The sequence below is a fragment of the Lingula anatina genome, chromosome 7 (assembly GCF_051362555.1).
Source record: "Lingula anatina isolate TDL-2025a chromosome 7, LinAna3.0, whole genome shotgun sequence".
NCBI classification, from domain to species: Eukaryota; Metazoa; Brachiopoda; class Lingulata; order Lingulida; family Lingulidae; genus Lingula; species Lingula anatina.
In genome coordinates, this window is record NC_141773.1 from 17,204,390 (window position 1) to 17,225,211 (window position 20,822).

The 20,822-nt window shown below is 37.7% G+C and overlaps 1 protein-coding gene across 3 annotated transcripts in view; it reads right to left on the reverse strand.

Moving 5' to 3' along the window:
* LOC106178960 (uncharacterized) overlaps positions 1–3,304 on the reverse strand; it is a 45,370-nt gene extending 42,066 nt beyond the window's left edge. The window contains exon 1 of one of the 3 annotated variants that reach the window (XM_024074958.2): positions 3,156–3,304. The gene's annotated coding sequence lies outside the window, so the exon portion shown is untranslated. Of the gene's footprint in view, positions 1–122; positions 291–3,155 lie in introns of those variants that run through there. The other 2 variants (XM_024074963.2, XM_024074959.2) reach the window with 2 other exon arrangements.
* Between the last annotated feature and the right edge of the window lie 17,518 nt (positions 3,305–20,822).

Here is a 20,822-nt window from a genome sequence, read left to right on the forward strand (position 1 = left end):
CTATCTCTTTCCCACACACAAGATTGGTCGCCCCAGCCAATGATTCTTTCCTTAAATCCATATCTTAAACTACACATACTATCACTCACACACACACACACACAAAGTTGCAGCAATCTCACCTGTCAAATTCCTCTTCAATGAGGTAATAAGATCACAACCCTCTATCTCTGCCCTCAAACAACAGAGGAGACTCGATATAAGACCTCTACCCCAATGCAGTCAACTTTCTTTTGGGTCATGTATTCGTGCTGCTGCCAGTGTCACAGCAGAGAGACACGGAGAGATTTCATCCAATCAGGAGACTGTCAAGGTGATCCACTGAGAAGTATCATGCAAGGAGAATGAGCGAAGCCATGCTGTCACTTTGCATAATGGCTTTAACCCAACTTTTTTAGGGGGGGGGGGGGAGACCATTATCTGTTCAAGGTTCAAAGCATTTCAAATAACTTTTGTTTTCTATTTTTTTTTTTTCAAGATTAAACATTTTTTGAACTTACAACAATGTACTATCTGACACAATGTAAAAAGATTTTTCAAAACTTTTTTATCAACATTTTTTAGTATTGTCAAAAAAATACTGGGAGGGGGGGGGATATTATCAATTGATGTTTTTGTGCACTTATTGAATAATTACCATAATTTAATTTTGACAAGGTCAACAAGGTTTAACATGACATTACTTGATAATGAGGCACTGAGGGGAAGTCCACTGAAAACATCTGTGTCATTAACATGTCAGCAGATGGGGTAACCATATGTTCCTCTCAAGGTGTGTTCAGACAAGTGGATAACCCAAGACCGAAAGAGGTCTGGTGAATAACAAGACCTTGATTTTGTGAAACCTGTATATTTAAAATCAACAGCAATGGTGGTAGGACCAGTGGCTAACATCGTTAGAATTAAGTCCTGTCCCCCCCCCCCCCCCCCCCCCCCCCCCCCCCCCCCCCCCCCCCCCCCCCCCTTACAAACAAACATATAACCACAGGGGTTCAAATCCTGTGCTAAACAATAATGAACTTCAGCTATAAAAAAAGTACACTGCTGCTTTCTTACAAATTTCCTGTGTTCTCCTCTTGGAGAGGAGTTTTGGACAGTCACACTCAATCACATACCATTGACACATTGATATGGTTGGACTGGGTTTGGATTTATCTTCTTCATAAATGCACATTGAGAATATAATTACTGCCACTTAGGCTTGTCACTTCCAATAATAAATGTGTCTGTAAAGATGCTCCTGACTGCCCAATAATCAAGTCAATTAGCAACTGTCATATCATCTTTATATTACCCCTGCCATGCTATTACTATCATTAGAAAATAACGTGACAAACCAAATGGATATGAATTAAATAAAACATCACAAGTACACATCCAATTACAGAAGTCCTAGTTTTATTAAGCTGTTTGTCATTATTGTTTTTTTTTTTTTAGCAATGGACGTGTATCATGTGATAAATTCCAGAAAACAAAAACTATTCCCTAGTTGATGTTGGTTAGATAAATGCCTTCCACAACAATATTACCTACTAGTACCAGCATTATTCATCTCATATGGCATGATTTCCTGCAGTCAAATTATTTAAATTATTCCGGGGCAAAATTTTTAACAATACTGACGGGAAATTGATAAACAATGAGATGAATATGTTTCATTTTTCAATTCAAATAGGAAATGGTCAGGAACTGGTTTAAATGTACTTAGTTGTAGTGAACCTTACTCTTTTGAGGATAATTAATGTAATGTAGTGAAAAAAATTTTTTACCTTTTCTTTCTCAATTTTAACCATTATCTTACAGTGCTTGACTTTTATTTTCTATGCAATAGTATATCAGGTTCAAACTACATAAGAGTTTTTCAAATTTAACAGCCACTTGCTTAAAAAAATTTTCCATAAACATATACATATACATTTCCGGCAGGCTTTTTCAAGCATGGCTTCATGTTATAAATAAAACCCTATCAATGCAGAAAACAATTTTAACTGATACTTCATAGGTGAACAATGGATTCTTTCCATTTTCTCATTTACAGGCTTCATGTGTTATGAATGTACTGGAACTTAAATGTTTTCTTTATGCCTGAGTTTTAGAGTTTTATTAAGAAGAGGCCCTAAAATAAATTTTCTGCTTGAATGAAATCCACATTTGTAAGGTCCTAAGCATGGAATGAATGTCCTAAATGTATCTTTACCTTCTCCATAAAAGTGTGGATAAATATTTATCCATATTCAATGTACACTAATAATTTTTCACTTTGAAAAAAAAAGTTTGCCCACCATTTCTAATACAAGTTGTTATGACAGTTTCAGAAACAGAAAGTACCACAAATAAAATGCCAGGCTATCCTAAATGCCAATTCCCTATCACTTATCATAACTGCATGGGTAGATTATAAATCAGAGACCAATGTGGACTTTTCATAATAAACCCTGAATATGCAAGTGCAGAAGATGAGCAGGTCAATATGGGGAAACTCCAACTGGGGACATAAATAAAAAACCAACATTTCCAGATTTGATGATATATCTCTAATTAAAATATAAAATAGCAATAATCACAGTACAGGTTAAATAAATAAACTCAGTTTCTAGCTTGATAAGTGAAAGAATTCATAATATTAAGTAAAAGCTCAGACATTCTGGATATTTTAAAGTAATTTTTATGCAAACTATTTGGACAATTCTAGTACCCTCAGTTTGTGTAATAATATTCACTATCTGATCTGATAGTTCTGTTTGCTGGCTGCGTAACTGGATGGAACACTGGCGCTAAGTGCAAAAAGTTTATCTATAAATTATAAACTCAATATGAAATCAAAGATTATTTAACGTTGAACGTTTGTCTGTGCAGTGCACAACGACTATACGCCCGTTAGCGCTTACTTTTACTTAACTTAAACCAGACCAGACTTCCCTTGAAAGGCATATTATAGCCATTCGTTTTTTAGAGATGTTTAAATATGCGCGTTAAGTATTACATAATAAGTGAAACTAGCTAATTTGACAATGCGATAGGTTAACTACTCGAGTCAAACTCAAAATGCTATCCAATATTAGGTAGTCCCAATGGAATGAATCGTGTGTTTTAAGACAAAAAAACAACAGTATCTATACAGTCACAATACAAAATACATAGGCTACACCACTTACCACTTTAATAAGCTTTCTTCTGTGCGAAATCGTTACACGTTGGCTTCTGTTTGACTGTCAACTGAACGCCTTTCGACTTGAACCGCCATGTTTACCCATGGATTGCACATGCGCAAGATTATCACTTCCGTCTGCTACCGAATGCTTTATTCACACCGGTTTTATCGAGCACAACTAACACATCGCGGCACAGATATGGATTTGGATATCGAAACAAATAAACCCGAAATTTGCAATAGAAAACTTAAAAAATCCTTTGGATGCATTGTTTTAAATGCACGAGTCTGTGATGTTCACGTTGACATCTAAAGTAAAGCGGAATTCATTGAAAATTAAATCAAGTCTCTTTTTAACGCGAATATGTGTCGTTGGTTAACTTTGATCTCTGACCAACATGTAAATTCCCTTCTTGGTTCAGCAGAATCACATGGTAAAAAACACTCCCTTTTGTAATTATCAAGATCAATTATTTGGTATTTGTTTCAAAGAGAGAAATAAGGAATGTAAAAATTGTTATAAAATATTGTTAAATTTTATATATAGGCCTATATACTGTATAGGCCTACTGTATATATAGGCCCTATATAAGCAAGTGTGCCGTATAGGCCTATGAATCTTTATAAATACCTGTATATAACGCTCTTCATAATGCATATATACAGCTTTTTTTTTTTTTCTTTTGTACTTGCACATTCGCTTAAGGTTTTTCTTATTGAAAAACAAAATAAAATTTCCTAGAAAAACATTTTCCAACCCACGGATCAATGCTCAACCCGTTCCACTTGGATTCTGCGTTTGATTCCATTTTCAATTTTTTTCTCTCCACCAGCTGGACTTTTATAAAATACCTAAACTTCCTTCCTCCTATTTCAGCATCACCATCATTTTTGATACTCATTACATGCCATTCAACCGCGAAGAAGGGATTTCCCGAATCATTTTCAACACAGAAGTTTCTAAATACTGTAGTTTCACTTTAAGTGTATGATAAGGAATTTATCATTGAAATATCGATATATAACCGCTTCAGGGGCGGATCCAGGATTAATTGAAGGGGGAGGGGGGTCCGCGGATGCGAGGCCTACCCCCCTGACCCCCCCCCCCCCCCCCCCCCGCCTCTAAATCCGCCACTGAGCTTTTCACTAAATGTCTCCTGTTCGTTGTTATCATGACTACAAAGGATGTTATTTTTAAGCAATCCATAGTTTCCATAGGCGCAACGTAACATTTCGATACGTTGAGAGATTTTCCACAAATTATTTTTTTTGCTGTACATGCTGCAGAAAACATGTCTCCATACTAAAGCAAAAGTGAAAGTAAGGCCACAACCTTCGCTTTAATTGTGGGATCGCGGATGTGACATGCAAGTTTTAACGAAACAAGCAATAAAACGAAGAAAAAATAATAATTTCATTTTCCCGCTTCCTCTTCCTGATTCACATCCAATCTCTTCATGCCAAAACATCAACAAGGGAAAAAAAACTAGCCAGACCAGGAAAATAAAGACATCAAATGCCACATGTTTTTCCATATTTGCATTCGCTTTTGATACATACATGCAACACTTTTCCAGTTCGGAACTCATTCCTGCGTTGTGTAATCATACATCCAAACAGTCGTAATCTTTTATAGCTGCTGAGTAACACACTTCACTTGGCTGATTGGGAGCTGATACCATCTGACACGGACTTTCTGAAGGGAAGGGTTTTATACCTTCAAATATCTCGATAACGCAGTATTGATTCCTTCATTTAAAAAGAAGGTAAGTGGCGGATTGTCAACATATTCATCAATTTAATATTTACTTCTGTAACTCTCTCTCTCTCTCTCTCTCTCTCTCTCTCCGTGGCCAGTATCATATGTAATAACCTTTCGTTTGTATCAAATGTGTGTCACCTGTGTTGATAGATTCGAACGTCACCGTGCACCGGTGCCAAATAATTAAGAACTGGTTTTTGTATTGTAACTTAGTCGTTTATACAGACAGGTAGTGTGGATGGATTGTTACGACATTAAATCACCTACCCCCATTGATTATTTCCTGTCTATTACCTGCCATCTCTCTCTCTCTCTCTCTCTCTCTCTCTCTCTCTCTCTCACACACACACACACACACACACACACATTCACACACGCACGTCTGATGCAAGCACACACACACACACACACACACACACACACACACACACATTAGAAGGGACTTTTCCTTTTATTGAGCATCATCGACTTCAATCATGCGCATTACGCACGCCAAATGCACCCGGGCGTACAGGTAGAGATAGCCTTCACTCTGACTACTGGGTCAGCTAGTAGTCTTTTATAAAGTTTTTGTATCATTAAATATTAAATATATAATTATTAAATATTGTGCACTATTTTTGAGGCCCCTAATGTCAGAGGGTAGAAACAGTCGATTCCACACTAAAAATGTCCATATAATTTTATTTTCTACGTCGTAACATGTCTCGCATTTGTGTTTTGAAATACAAGTAATTGTTTTTGTGCACCTTTTGAAAAAATTGAACGAAGTTTCATCTTATTTGTCAATCATCAATGGCATACATATCTAAGACCACCTTATTTTATTGTCTCTTTGGAGGTATATGGCGATTTTACGATCTTCCTTTTAAATAATTTACCAACCAATCAAGGTGACAGTCGGGCGTGTCTGAGACGTCACTTTTTCGGGAACACACGTGTACATATTTTGGCAGGATGATGATGTCTGATGATGACACATGTGTTTCAATTTGAAAAAGTTCCATAGCCGGTTTCACTTTCATATATGTGAACGCAGTAGCAGGTTATCTTAAGGACAAGGTCACTGTAGATGCAGTATTTAGGCCCTATGCTGATATTGCGTTGCATCATCCCTACAGCTTCTAAAGTTCAGCAGGTTTCACAAAAGCACACACTTGTTACGGTTGTCGTGACATTGACACACACATATATATATTCTTTTTTTGCCTAAGATAAATCAGAGGATGTTTTTATTTTTACCAATTTTTGTTTTCTGATTTTAGTGATTTTTTTAATTAGTAAGATTTAGCAAATTTTACGTGTCTATGGTATGTACCTGCACTGGTACAAATATACTTACACAGTTTCCCTTTTACCTTATAACTAATATGCCAATAGCTTTTCAAAGATTTCCAAAGTTCTGTTAAGTGATTGCTTTGAACAGCGTCTTTGATACTCAAAAAGAAAACACGATTTTGCTATTTGCGTATTGATTTTATATTCATATTTTACAAGACATTCTAGCTATTGAGAAAAGTCTGACACCGATGACGCAAAAATAGGGTAGGGTAAATCTCAACATAACAGGTGTTTTCTAAGCCGAAATTTGATGCTGACCACAAATTTGACAATCTTTTATTTACAATTATTTAGGTCGGTAAAATGACAATTTTCAAAATGTCAGCCAAAATGGCCTATAGCTACATAGAGTTTCGTCAACAACAATTAATAATAATAATAATATAATAATAATCTATATTGGAGAATCGCAACAATTTATTTAAATGAAATGAACATTCAAGTCGAGGAAACCTGGTCATTTTTGCACTGGTGCACTCTGTAGACGGTCTCACCTCCCTGGGGAGCATACAGCTCGGCTGCCATATTAGGCGCTCATAGCTAATATATCATTACTGCACTGCCTGACCAGGCCCCTGCTTCAACCCCTTAGTGCTGAGTGCCAAGCGGGGAGACAGCAGGTACCGTTTATAAAGGACTGGTATGTCCCCGGACGGGTTTTGATCCCACGTCCTCCCGCTCCGGAGGCGGACACTCTAACCACAAGGCCATCCGGTCGGTCTAATTAAAGGAACTATAGTGTGTCATATGTCTTTTCTTAAGTTTTAGGGGTCATAGAATCCATTTCTGATGTTAATACTGAGATTAGTACATTTTACAGTGAGTTCAGTTACCATGTAAGCTGACAATTAACTGTCAAGCTAGACTGGAGAGCCAGAATCTTCGATAATGGAGACAATGAACCACCTCAGTCATCTTGATCAATCAAAATGAGGACGTAATCATTGTGAATTATTTCCTTTTAGGTACCTTGAAGCAAACCCATGGCCTTTGTACGTGCAAGTCTGGTGTTCCTTTCAATGCTGCACATGGCAGGTTTGGTATATTCCCATGATCCAAATGCAGGGAAAACGACACTGCATTGCCGAACGAACTGCAGCCTTCAACCTACCCAACATTCACTGCACAAGTTTCGGGACGTGTTTGAAAGCAACGGCGTCAAATTTGTGGATGTTTTCATGCAAGTCAAAGAGAACAACAGTGACTCAGAACCAAGGACAAAATCAAGCGTTTTTCAACTCTTTCAGTGGCATGTGATAGATAAGAAGAGTGGTGTGGTTTATATGAAACTAGTGTATGACTTCGAGGTCCTCTCTTTGTGGACATTAAGTTCGGGGATATATGAACTATCGATAGAGTTACTACCAATTCAACCCGACTGCTGGGCGAATTTAGATCTAGAATGTCAGCTTTTCACGGTGTCTAAGGCTGTTCTGCAAGTGCTGAATGCACTGAAAGAAAAACTAGGGGACAATGGTTTGAGGTTATGCGGTGAGAATCACTTTCACCAAGGTGGGTTTTTCCAAGAAGATAGTTGTATCGATGTAGCCAATGTTACAAAGTCGACGTCATTAACATTTCTTCCTGCGGAGAAATCTAATACCAGTTATATATTAACAGGAATATTTGACTTGGTAGTCGTTGGAATTTTTTTGGCTGTTTTACCCCTCCTTGTGTTAACCATTTTACCAAGGGGGGTTTCAACTTTTCTAAGCAAAGACGCTTTTCGGGAACTCAAAACATTTGAATACTGCAACGGTTTCACCCCTCCTACAGAGAGACTGTTCATGATACTACAGAATTCTCGACTGTGCATACCTGTCCGAGTTCTTTTATTTGTGCTACTGCACTCTAGCTCGCTTTTCGCTTTCTTAACGAACATGGCCTTTTATTCAAATGTATGGGTGTCGCAGTGTTCTCATTTACGCTTCCTGAATTTTTTATACCTTACGAAGTTTTTACCCTCTTTGTTCACTGCTGTTCCTACGTGCATTCGTTTAGGGGTCCGTCCATGGGCAGATTTTGCTATTACGTCACTCGCTTTGGTAGCGTTTGTGTGGTCCTTTCTCTTTTTTATCTTAACGCCGATGTTGACTTATGAACGACTGGAAGGTAGTTTATTAACTAAAATGGATTTTAGATTTGCTGCTGACACTACTTTTGGGATGCCAATGCCGAACTTATGTCTTGAAAAGTCCATGAGGATGTTCATGAATCCTTGCATGTTTGTAAAAATGCTGAAAGGAACTTTTGTGAAAAGGAAAATAATGGATCTTGTAATGATGCTTCTTATACTGCCATTATTCCCTTTCGGCTACATATTTTTTCTTGCTCTGTATGTGCAACAAAGCTTCTTTAACAAATGCCCCTACGTGTGTTGCCGCTGGTTTGGTCACGCTTACAAGGTTCTATCACTTGTGCCTTTCTATTATTTTGTTTTACTCTATATCGACGTTGCCTACCGCCTGGTTTGGACTTTAGCCATGGTGCTGTCTGGACTGGCACTTAACACGAATGGTGTTCTGCCGTACGTGGTATTGGCGTTATCGTTTCTGTATTACATGATTTTGCCCTTCCACAACTTGCAAGATGAGTATAGAAAATTAAAATTGATAGTGTTTGAGGAATGCGAGCGAATGTTCAGTGAATGTGGGGACTTAGGTCAAAATTGTGGGCCTTTGGCGGAGATGGGTCTCGAGGAACACATTCAAAACTCCAGGGCATCAGCTGAATCAGTTGCGCGCGACGACCAGGGTACTACGACGCCATTGTTGCAAAGGGGAATCGACGCCACCCATGAATACAGTGACGTCTTAACTTACGGCACTGGTGAAATATCATCGAGATTTGATACTTGCGATGGACCGATTTACGTTTGCGACAATTATGGCAATAAGAAAATACACAAACAACTATGGTGCTTCATCTGTAGTCGAATCTTGCCTCCAAGACAGAAGCTGCTGAAGGCGTCTTTCACCGCTTTCTGTTTGATAATGTCGATACTGATATTTTCCCTTGGACTTGTGGCTTACAACGCATATGAAAGATTCACCACCATTGGACATTCGTTTTCCACCTTTGCGACGGCCATTGTACCAAAGTTTCTTTACAACTTTTTGGCTTCTGAGAGCGCCAAGCAATCAAAGGAGCGACGCTGGAGAAGTATTGTTGTAATAACGATCAAAGAATATGCAAACATTGCTGCAGATAAGAACAATCGAACGCACGAACGTCGATCTTTGATATAGAACGAACGCAGAAACCTACTTCTTGAATTAACTGTTACCTGAACACATAAACAAACACGCGTTCTTACACATGCACAGTATATTCAAGATCCCAGATGCTCAAATCAAATAGCCTATAAGGTGTCCCTCGATATCGTTGCAAACCATTTCCAAATCTGTTTATTTTGAAAAAATATATGTATATAAAAAATAAATATTGAAGACCGTTAAACTCACTAAATGTGTTAATTTTTCCTTAGTCCTCTTCAGTCCTCAAGCAGAAGAATTTCCTTCTGAATCAATGTGAAGAATTTCTTGGTGGTAATAAGGCAATAATTTGACCATGGCCTTTTTAAATGTACTGTGTCGTCCGCAGAGCAGTCCTCACTAGCGCTCTCATGTGCTCGTAACTCGAAAACATTGCGAATTGCGACTCAGCGATATCACCTTTTATTTCGAGGCTATTATATGGGGTGAGTAAATCCCGAGTTATGGAATAGAGACGCTTGCGCTCGGTCGCAATTCGCGATGCTTTCGTGTTGGAAAGGGGGGGGGGGGCTACTTGATTGACGACGGCTTCATATTGACCGTCTCATCAAAAACTATTTCTTAGTTTGTTTTTTCTTAAATCAAGGCTTTACGTTTTTTATTATTGAATATTTTCCCAAATAATTCGGCCTTTATATGGCAGAGGCACCATACATTATTGTTTGTACACAATTACTTGTTCCTCGCTGACGGGATGTTTAGAAATGCCAGTCAAAAAAAAAAAAAAAAAAAAAAAAAAAAAAAAAAAAAAAAAAAAAAAAAAAAAAAAACGAAATTACCTGTAAAACTTACTTGTCGTCCAGACATTTTATGTTTGTTTGTTTTCAAATTTTGATTATTTCCAGTTAACCCTTCTACCATTTTACCCTGCAAATTAGGTGTATGATAATTTTGCAAAAAGAAGTATTTAAGGGTCTAGGGAGGGGGTACATGTATCTTGGAGCGACATGATCGTATACTATGACACTACAAATACTTAAACCTTCAGAGGGAATCCCCTTAAATACAAAAAAATAGAAATTGTTCATCCGATCGGATTTTTACAAGTATGCCACTGTAGACTGTAGATCTACAGGTACACAGGGGTATCAGCTGGCTAAAAAGACGAAATCATCTACTTTCATGTACGTCCTTGACGGTTACAAAGGTATCTTCAGCTGGAAAGAGGCTGGGCGTAGGAAGATATTTGGGTCGTCGCGTGGGATGAGATAAGGTCGAGTTCGTAAAAAACACATTTGACGCTTTTTGTATAGTATGCATACCCATCTTTGGCACTTAGATTTAAATTGTAATGCAGTGTATTATGAATGAGCGCAGCTGTCGGACACAAAATTAATAATTTTGTTAATTTAAAATAAAATATTGCATAGGCCTACATGACAACACGTAGCCAAACAGTTCGAACTGTTTTTTGAACCTAGTCAATAATCTTAGCTGATAAAAAAACGCCGATATAAAATGACCTTAACCTTGTCGGCTATTCATATAATGCACCCGCCCCCTCTTCATTTATTCCTACATTTCAACTCAAACGTATTTTTACGGGTTGGTTTTGATGTCATTCACCCCTCCCCAATTGCCACAATACCAATCAAGCTAAAAACAAAACGAGAAGCAGCGATTGTTTAGTCTACCTTATTGAAGACAGTGGGCATAACACGAGAAAGCTTTGCATACTGGGATGGAAAAAAGAGGTTTAATACATGTAACAGCTAGTTTGCTCTTATCTGATTTTTTGGGTTCACTTTGAAGCTTTGGGAAAGGTACCAGTAATCTGTTCATAGGCCATTTGGACACTGATGCATGTAGATGGCAACGGCTTAAAATCATTGGAGGAACCATAAAGAAATTTATTCTCTAAAATGCAATTGTAAATGGAAACAGTTCGGATGCAGCAACAGGAAAGTTTTTATGATGCAAGGAACTCTGTGATTATATAGTCACATATGTTTCACTTTATGTTAAGGCTTATTTGACAAGAACAAAGACATATGCCCCATTCCCCTAGACACCAGCATTCAGCGAAGAGAGCTGCGGAGCCGGAACGTAGAACGAATCTTTCATTGTGAATGAACTCTTCATGGCATCTAGTGGTATTTTGCATAAGGAATTTTAAAAAAATCTCGACTCGACTATATCCCGCGCTGATAACCTAACAAGACAGAATAATCTATCTGTATTCTCAAAATACCGGCTGAAGTTTCAGAGAGTCCACCAGACCAAATTGTAAGTCCATTTTTGGGTTTATAAAATGTCCTTTTTTGTTTCAGTAAGTAGACTACCGAATTTGAGAGGAGCAGATATGATAAGCTACAAATCAAACCTCTCTTATCCATGTAAAAAGAGGAAGGGTCTCTGAGGTCCGAAGTTCGAAATATTGTGCCATTCTATCACAAACAGTGTTACCATAAGATTTGTTTTTCTATTTTAGCAACGGCACAGTTTGAGAGCCCCGAAATTTGGGTGTAAATACATTTTGTTAAATTACCTTTGATGAGTTTTAAAAATTCAACTGATGGATGGTAATGTCTGCTTTATAACTACTACATACAACCCCAAAATAACAAAAATTTTGTCCGAAATTGAAAAAATTCCAATAAAAAATTCAATGCGATAAACATGCAACCTAATTTAGGTAACCTTGTGTGGTATCCTTTAAGCGTAATAATTTTTTCTGCATTTATCAATGGATTATCTCTTACAATTGGCAGGTTAGAAAAAAAGCTGTTAAAGGTCCATAAATACAGTTAAAGAGATACTGAAAGAGATGCATGTACAAAAGCGACGTAAAATACTATATTCAACAGAACTTTCTTTTTTAAAGCGAGTGTTAGGGGAGACCGGGGCTGGTTTGACCCCGGGGTAAGGTAGCCCTTAGTCAAAAAGTAAAAATCCTGTATCCAACAATGTCAAGAAGGGCGTCGGTTGTAAAAAGTTTTACTTAAGCGGTGAGTCCTAAATGAAAGACATTGCATCGTCAAATAGTTTAGATTAAAAGTACCTTTGTTCAATTAATTTGAAAATTTGTTTTCATAGGCTTGTGATTGAATAAAGTATGCAGATAGGCCATCAAAAGCTATTTGCTTCAAATTTGATAGAAATATCTTGTCGTTGTCCATTCTAGCGCCAAAATGGCTGCAAGCTTTTAAAATGAAAATGCGCACCTGGGACTACATGTAGTTGTACATGTACGACCTGGCTTGGGCAAGTTGGACCATCTTTTTGACCACAATCCTTTGCGCGCAACAGAGCCATAGATCATTATCAAGGATTTGGGACAGTCAAGGATTTGGGAAATGATTACCTGAAAATGCTAGTTACGTTTAAATCAAGAGTTTATTATTTTTCAAAAATCAGTTTTATATTATTATCAGTTTAAACAGATATATCCTTTGTTTGAAATTATCACACGAAGAATTCACACCGGGAGACCAAAACTACATATATGATTAGTGTGATGTGAAAACAAAGTCAAGGTTTTGTTAAATAAATACCAGTATACGGTTGAAATTGTTACTCACTCTTAAAACAATAGTTTATTATTTGTTATCAATCATTAAAAACCTGTTTTAATATCATAATTAGTTAAATGAAAATTAAAAAAAAAAACAAGTTTGATTGATACATATTTGGGGTCTCATTATGTTTTTTTCAACATATACAAAATTAATGAAGGTAACATATTGAAACTTCTGTATATCGGCTTCATTTAAACTTATATTTTAACAAAAACTATAAAAATCAATTTAATAAAATTAAAATGTGTGAAAATGCATTTCATGGCGTTAACATATTTACTGTTATTAAGTATAGGGTGCCAACTTGGCCCCACCCCTGACGTCAGTTTACGTTTTAATAGTCAAATTGTAAGCCATCTGACATTAACTTTGCAAAGTAATGACGCTGCATTATGTGAGTAGTCTTTGTTCTAAAACCAGTTTGTTGCTCTAACCCATTCTTGGCTCTAGAAGGCCCAAAATGTCTATCTGGGCCAACTAGCCCCGCCCACCCCTACTTTACTTACTTCCGTTTAACCCACGAAATTCTTTTTTAAAAATGATTGCCAGCGTAGCCTACATCTGTCTAGAAATGGCGGCCAAAGGAGTTTTCAAGCTTATCATTTGGATCTTCTCGTGAAAAATTGCTCTGTTTTTATTAATAATATATATGCAGAGAGGTAAGTTTTATTGTTAGAAAAACCATATTTTAATCAATTTTGATTCACTTTCCTTTTCCTCGTGAATGTTAATTGGGTCAACTTACGAGAGAATACTGCTAATAAATGGCCGCAGGTTTAGCAGTGTTGACACATGTGAATATGTCTAAAATATCCTCAACAATCAAAATAATAAGGCGCAAATAAAGTATTTTATGATATTTTTGTGTAGCTAGGGAAAGAGTTGTAAAAATAGAGAGCTTGAGGGTAGCAGAGCTTGGATTATCACGCCTTCCATGTCAAAATTTACAGAAATAAAGAAGGTGAATACTACAAAAAACCATATATTCTTTCCATCATGTTTAAATAGAGTTTTAGAGGCCCTCCACTTTCCACTTTCCACCCGTGGTACTTCTGTTCTCCCCCCCCCCCCCCCACCCCCCACACCTTTGGTGTTCACTACAGCTTTTCTTGCACCTTCGTCTGATACTAACGCCCAACGAATGCAATGCCCATATGAATCACTCAGCCATTGAAACATTGTGTCTATTACATGTACACTAGTGTGATGTTTTTGTTCTGAATTGTTTGAAGAGTGGAAGTTGGGAAGAGAGAATTGTCAGAGACGGTCACCCAACTTGATTGGCCTATTAAAAAATATGTATATTTAAAACGGTTCTCCTTTTTTCACGCTGTTTCTTCTCTTTTATACAGAATTTTGTCTTTATTTCTAATTTTACATTGCCAGATGACGGCCGAAGTGTGTAGACGCTGGAAATGGACATTTGCCCTGCTGCTGCTATTAGGGGTTGCATCATTAGTTTTAATGTATTATCATACAGGTAAGTGAATGGTGTGGGCATACCATAACATCTCTCCCCGTGCAGTAAGAACTGAATATGATATCGGTATATTACCAGATTATCACGATGGACAATACAATACAATTACTGAGTACCTTGTAATTTAATATGCACTGTTAGTTACAGAGATTGCTGTCGGAAATACATGTGTGCCTTGAACTTCTCAATAATAGTATATATATTCGCAACTGGATATTTCAATGGGAAGCATGAATCAAAACAAATTACGACTGGTCTTTGCACGAATTCATTCACGAACTTAAGACATATGCACAGCAAACACTTCCGTTGTGATTTTAATCCGTGGAACCTCGATATGGAAGCAGTACGTGTGCAATCATACACCGAATTGAATTTGATTTTAATTAAAATATTAAAATATTGTTAAGGACACTGTTAGCCCATGCCAAAGCTTCCGATTTACTGCCTTGCATACATTCTTCTTGCTAACAAATAAATCTTCGGTGTTCATTAACTAAATAATTAACATTTACACACGTCATCTCACGGATGACGTCAAAATTTTAATTTTGGGGTATTAATTGAAAAATCAGCTTCTCAAATTTCTCCTTTACCCGAACACCTACAAACATCGTTTCAACGCCAATTTAATGACACCATTTAGTACTTCAGAACCCTGCTAGCGGTTTTTCCTAAAAGCCTTAGTTCAGGTTCTATCGTTTACAAAGCAAAATAATGGGTCTGTTTAATAAAAATCTGTAATTAGGGGCTTCTTACTCCATAACAAGACAATAAAACCAAAATGGCGTCACGGAATTAAAGGCCCATAGACTTGTCGTCAACTATGCCAATTTTCGAGTCTCTGTTTCGATGGCTAATGGTGACCAACAGCACGTTTTAGTTTTACATTAATTGCCAATCACAAGACTTGCTAACTGATTGTCCATACATTGAAGGTGCTCTCTTTGAATTTCAGACACATGTAACAGGTTTTATTGCACTGATTTTTTACAGCATATTACCTATCAAATTTAAAGGTCTGGACTTTCCACAACAAATATTGTCTTTATATATTCATGGTGCAATGATATTGTAAAGCGTATCTTTATTTCACTAAAATGTTTATTTAAAAAAATTGACGACCCAAAATAAACATCAAAATCCTGAAATGCAAGACAGATATTCGTAAAGAGTATTGCATTGGAGGAGTTTCCTTTGATTGAAGCTCACGAGGTTAAGATGAGAGGTTCAGTTCCATCTTATAATAGAAATAACATGTATTACACACAAATGTCCAAGGTGACGTTAATGAAATCGCGTTACAATGTTAAACCTATAGTTTTGATCATGGAAATATATACTGAATCTGGTGACGCACGACAAGCTTTTTGGAACTAAACTTGCTTGTTCGGTTTTGGACTTTTCTCTTTAATTAGGACAGCTATCATATCTATTTTAATGGCACACACATTGTAGAAGCTTCCATGATATACTAAATTAAAATGCTTTTAAATTGCTTTAATTGATTAGTACGTAAAACTGATGATTGTATTTCGTTTAACTATAGTGAACGCGTTCTTCTTTATACCGAGACACCCATACGTATATTATATGAACGATATTTATATGAATTAATATCAGTATTGGTACATATGCCATAAGAAATACATGTTACACCAATGCCTACAAAAATTAGTTTCATTCCAGGTGGCCTACTGAATGTTTTAGCCCCCCTCAAGGCTGGAGAGCAAGTTACTGTTACATCGTATGTGTCGCCACCTATTGGCAACGCCAGCTTGGTGCCATCTTCAGCAAAAGAGAAAGTGAACGCAAGTCGCAATTTGGGGAATAAGACGCAACCCCTCAAGTCACCTAAGGGGGAAATCACACACCTCGAGAATCAAGGTACTCTTTTCCGTTTAACACGCATTTTGCCAACTGCCATGCCAACAGTTAATGAGTCAGTATCACCTGTATCAACATTCATGAAAGAGGATTCGTTAATAAAACGATATAAACAATTACTCCCCAATCAAAATACATCTTCAGACCTTCTCATGGTGTGGTCGCACTACACCGCAATCCCACAACCTTTAATGGATAAAATAGACACGTTTTTCAAGTTGAATCCGGAAAGAAATGTAGTATTTGTGTGTGGCAGTAGTAAATGCATGGATCAAATAAACGACAAGTTACGTGAACACGCGAGAATACTGCGGTTACGCTTGCCTGCGCTAGCAAAGGGTAGTCCTCTAGATGATTTCGTTCCCAAATCCGCAATTCTCAAATTGGTCATGGGCCGTAGATTTCAAGTGCTCATGCATGAAGTAAGTGTTTTGCTCGCACTGTGGACATTTGGTGGGCTGTACATAGATATACAGTCAGTTATGACGTCAAAGGTACCAGATGAATATTTCAAGGGTGAATGGATGGGTAATAAAAGTATATTTTCGATATCCAGATTTGAGCGACGCTCTCAGGTCATCAAAAATGCCATGGGTGTTATTCAGTGGGCTTACAGCAGTCACAATAGAAGTCAAATCCTAAAATGGGACACTGATTCAATTTTGTGGAGTTCAAAGGTTTTGAACTACTTAAAGAAAAGGACAATTGAAGTGGACCTTAGGAAACCTGTAATAAAGTCTTTGCGAGGTGGCCATTATGGGGTATTAACTCATGACAATCAAACAAAAGTTATCAACAACGGGGATGAGATTCAGACATTAGCAGCGCTACAATTTCTTCCTTTTGTCGACCGATTTGTGGACCGTGACACGTGGGACATCACGTGCATAGACACACATAAGCAGACGGACAATGTTGACATATTTGTAAATGTTACGGAAAACACTAGAAAGAAAAAGCATGATAACGAGACAATAACGATATTTCTAAACGCACGGTATAACGCCGGTGACATTATATGGCCCCCAAAAAGTAATCTGAATCCTTTAATACTATCAGTGTATTTTGGACCAAATTCCTGGAAGAAGCTATTTACTGAACCAGGCAAAAATTACCTAAAAGAACATGGTCCTGTAGGAGCTCGCGATCAGAGTACATTCAAAGTTTTACGAGATAAGAATATTCCAGTGTATATGTCGGCCTGTTTGACACTTTTGATTCACAATGGCAATTCAGACTCAAAAAGAGAGGATGTACTTGTCGTTGACGTGGATCGGCGAGCTGTAGAATTAATTGTTCCTTATCACATACGAAAATCGGTAATTACTGCCACTCATAACTTGCCCAGTTCGATGAAATTTGACATAATAGCGCGCTATGAAGCAGCAAACCATTTAATGGAACAATATTCACGCGCGAAACTGGTTTTGACGTCACGCATCCATTTTGCACTTCCATGCGTTGCCATGGAAATTCCAGTGGTTTTTGTAAAAACGGCGCTTTCACCTAAAGGAGAAAGGGATCGAACAGACGGTTTAACAGAACTTTTTCATACGGTTACCGTGGACAAAATGATGACGTCATACAAAGGGATGGAAAACTTCAATTGGGACAAACCAGAAATTAATCCAAATCGGGAAATAAGCATGCGGTTTCGCGACTCTATGTGGCAGGAGATACAAAAATTCCCAGCGTTGCGAGAAACGGCGATTACATTTGGGAGAGTACCTTTGAAAACAGGCAGTAGATTTAACCCTAATAAGCGCCCAGTGTTAACCTTCTTTCAGGTTTACACAACGAATGAAGTGACACGGTGGAATCGACGTTCACTCGAGAGTATTTTTTACCACCATCCCAATGCAAAAGTGCGCATTTTAAGCAACGCACTGTCACAAGCAAAGGTTTCTGCCTTCAATAAAGCAGGCTTCCATGTACAGGTCAGAAACTATACTCTGAGAGGCTTACTAAAGCGAATACAAAATTTGGAGCCTCGAACTTTTACAAATCCCTCAGAGGTGTTTTTGAAAAGATTACCTGTTATTTCCAAGGGATCATTTTGGTTTAGCCACGAAACTGATTTGATTAGGATAATAATGCTGTATCTATATGGTGGCGTTTATATGGACACTGACGTTATTTTAGTAAAAAGTTTACAGAATTTGTATAATGTAACTGCATGGGAAAACAAAGACCATTCGGCGCTAAATGGAGCTGTTCTCAAGTTTGATAAGCGAAATCCTTTCCTCCGTGAGTGCATAAAAGAATTCTTAGATAACTATCAGCAGAATGTCTGGGGAGCGAATGGACCATTGCTCCTCACTCGCATGGCGAAAAAATATCCCACGTGGATATGTAATGTTAGCCGCGCCGAAGACGCACAAAAAGAAAAGTCCTGCATAGTTAGATGCTTATATCGGCAATCATTTTACCCAATACAGTTTCGTGAATTAAAAACAAAGTGTTTCATTGAAAACGGCACGTTTGACATTCAGCGTGCGTTGCTTTCAGAAGCTTTTGCTGTGCATTTGTTTCATCAGTTTACAAAGAGTTATACAAAGACCACAAAGCCTGGAACGCTGTGTCGGTACCTACTTAACAATTTTTGTATTTTCTGCAGTGATTTAGTTTAACTAGTTATATTGCATGTACCCGATAAAAGACCGAGGAGGAGCTGCGTAGCTGCCCATCGGTACTCCTTTAGCGATGGTAAAGGCCACGGAAGACTGGTCTAGTGACGCGGTATTCCAACACATGAAGCCTTCGGCAGATATGAAATGTGATGTAGTGTTGAAAGCGATGTTGAGAGTTTGAACAAAAACGTAAATTCGACGTCCTTGTTTGAACTAGTGTTTATATTGTTATGACACGTAAATGCGCTGAAAAACAGTAACATGTGACTGCTCCTAAAAGACAACCTCGTGGTCCACTGTAATGATATGCATATATGATATGAAGTGATATGCAGTTTATAGTACAAATAACGTCAGTTCTATACCCCCTCACCCACTCATACTCTGGGTTAAGGATTTTGAACAGCTGCGCTTAGTAATATTGCTACCTGTATCTTTTAAAATACAGGTAGCAATATTACTTATAATAATAATAATAATAAACTTTTGGTTTTTTAAAAACAAAAATAAACTTTTGGTTTTTTAAAAACAATATTTCAAAAGTGTTGCAATTCATTCACATATGCAGACTTGACATTAATATGGAATATTTTTTCCAAATCTTTTTTCATCAGTTTTTTTTCCTATTTTACTGACTGATAAATAAAAATAAGGATTAAAATCGTGTTTATATAACTTTTAATTAACTTTTAATTGTGACATCAGTTCATTAATTGAATTCGCCAGAGAGGCAAACAGAAACATATTGCCTATTCTATGTCATACGACAACCATTAAAAGTGATATTTTGGATCTCCATATTTTCCAAATTTATGTCTGTAAAAGAGTTACACGCTCCACAAAGGACCCTCATGTCAGTGTCTAGTCACAGTAACGGTCGCTGTTACGCCTGACCTCTTCTGGCTGCTACCAGCGCTCTCAAGTGGCAAGGCATTCCTTGGGATAGGTTTTTAGAGGTCAATCTGGAATAACATTTCAACCATCGGTCAAAATCTGTCCAATTTGGTCCAGTTTTGTTGTAGGACATGTAGGCCATGGATTTGGCGAGTAATGGCCTACCCACACATTGTCTATATGGTTCAAATATGGCGATTTTGATGACCAAGGTGGCTGCCCATTCCCTTGGTTCTGTAAGTAATTTGCTATGAAAAGTGCTCTGTGTGAATCGGCAATCTCACTGTGCAACCTAAAATTGTTCCTAAGGTGCCCCCTATCAAATGATAGTCAAGTGGTTCCCAGATTATTCCTTTATTTGATCTGGTTCAGGTTTTTGTCATTGGCTACAATTGGTGTTTTGGCACCAATGTGATATCCACTCCAAATACTGATGCGGTTAATGGCCTTAGTCACTAAAGGCGCGGCACAGGCTTCGTCGTTGGCCTCTTCTGGGTGTCTCTAAACTCTGTTTTGACTAGTTGATCGGTACAGGTGAAATCTGACCTCAATAAAGAAAGCCACGAGATTTCAGTGTTCTACCCAGAAACGGTCAAGGTCCCCAATTCATTAGAGAGACATACAATGATGTTTTGCTGTTTACAGTGGGTTCCTCGGAGGTCGTATGGTATTCTAACTTGCTAAAATCAGTTTGGTTTTCCCTAAGGGCCCTGAAAAATGCGTTTTGGTGGCAATTTACCCTTCATTCTGAACGAACTGGGTGGTTTTTGTTTAGTTGCAACAACATATCCCGAAAGACAGTGGGTCCTGTACCCTGGTGGTAAGATTTTAATACATTGGGTGTGGCCTCTGTGTAGGTACATCAGTCTGGGCTTTACACTATA